The sequence below is a fragment of the Aphanomyces invadans genome, assembly GCF_000520115.1.
Source record: "Aphanomyces invadans strain NJM9701 unplaced genomic scaffold supercont1.28, whole genome shotgun sequence".
Lineage (NCBI taxonomy): Eukaryota > Oomycota > Saprolegniomycetes > Saprolegniales > Verrucalvaceae > Aphanomyces > Aphanomyces invadans.
This window is the reverse complement of record NW_008580173.1, coordinates 744,912-745,702: the sequence shown is the minus strand read 5'-3', so window position 1 is coordinate 745,702 and position 791 is coordinate 744,912.

Here is a 791-nt window from a genome sequence, read left to right as displayed (position 1 = left end):
GATCCGTTCGCCCAGGGGCTGTACGCCGTCGTCACGTGATGGTGGGCGCCAACTAGCTTGCGCACCTTTACAACCACCTCGTTCTTGAAATAGGAGCCGCCGTCGGAGACCCATGTTGCGACTATCCCGAACGTAGTGAACCAGTCCATGAAGGCGGCGGCCGTCGAAGTCGAGTCTGCAGTCCGGGACGGGAACAACCGAACGAAGCCACTCATGTCGTCCTTGACTACGAGGACGTACTTCAAGCCTTCGTCTGACTTGGGCAAGGTCAGCCTGTCAAAATGGATGAGCTCGTTGGGACGCTCGGCGTGCAGGGCTGGACCCAGGGGGCGGGGCACCATGTCACCGTCCACACACATGCAATGTAGGCACCCCGTGACGAAGCCGGCCACGTCGGCCTTGAGATTGGTCCACTCGAACTTCGCCGCGACGGCCTGTGTCGTCGCCGCCACGCGACGGTGGCCAGCAGCACCTTGGTGGGCGATCACGCAGAGCCGCTGTTGGAGGTCCAGGTCATCGTCCGGGACCCAAATCTTGTCTCCCGGAGTGACATAAAATTTTATGTCGTCGTTCCAAGTAACTCCAGGGGGAGGCTGACCGTCGTCCTGGAGGCCATTCTTCTGGGACTTGAGGACCGAGTGAGCTGTTGGCTACTCGAAATCCTTGTGACGCAGGGGTGATACCAATGCTGCGAGACGCCGCACACGAGCCACCGCTGGCGTCGCACCCCAGCGACTAAGTAGGTCACCCCACACGTTGTCTTCACCCGACACCGACTCAATGGTGTACGG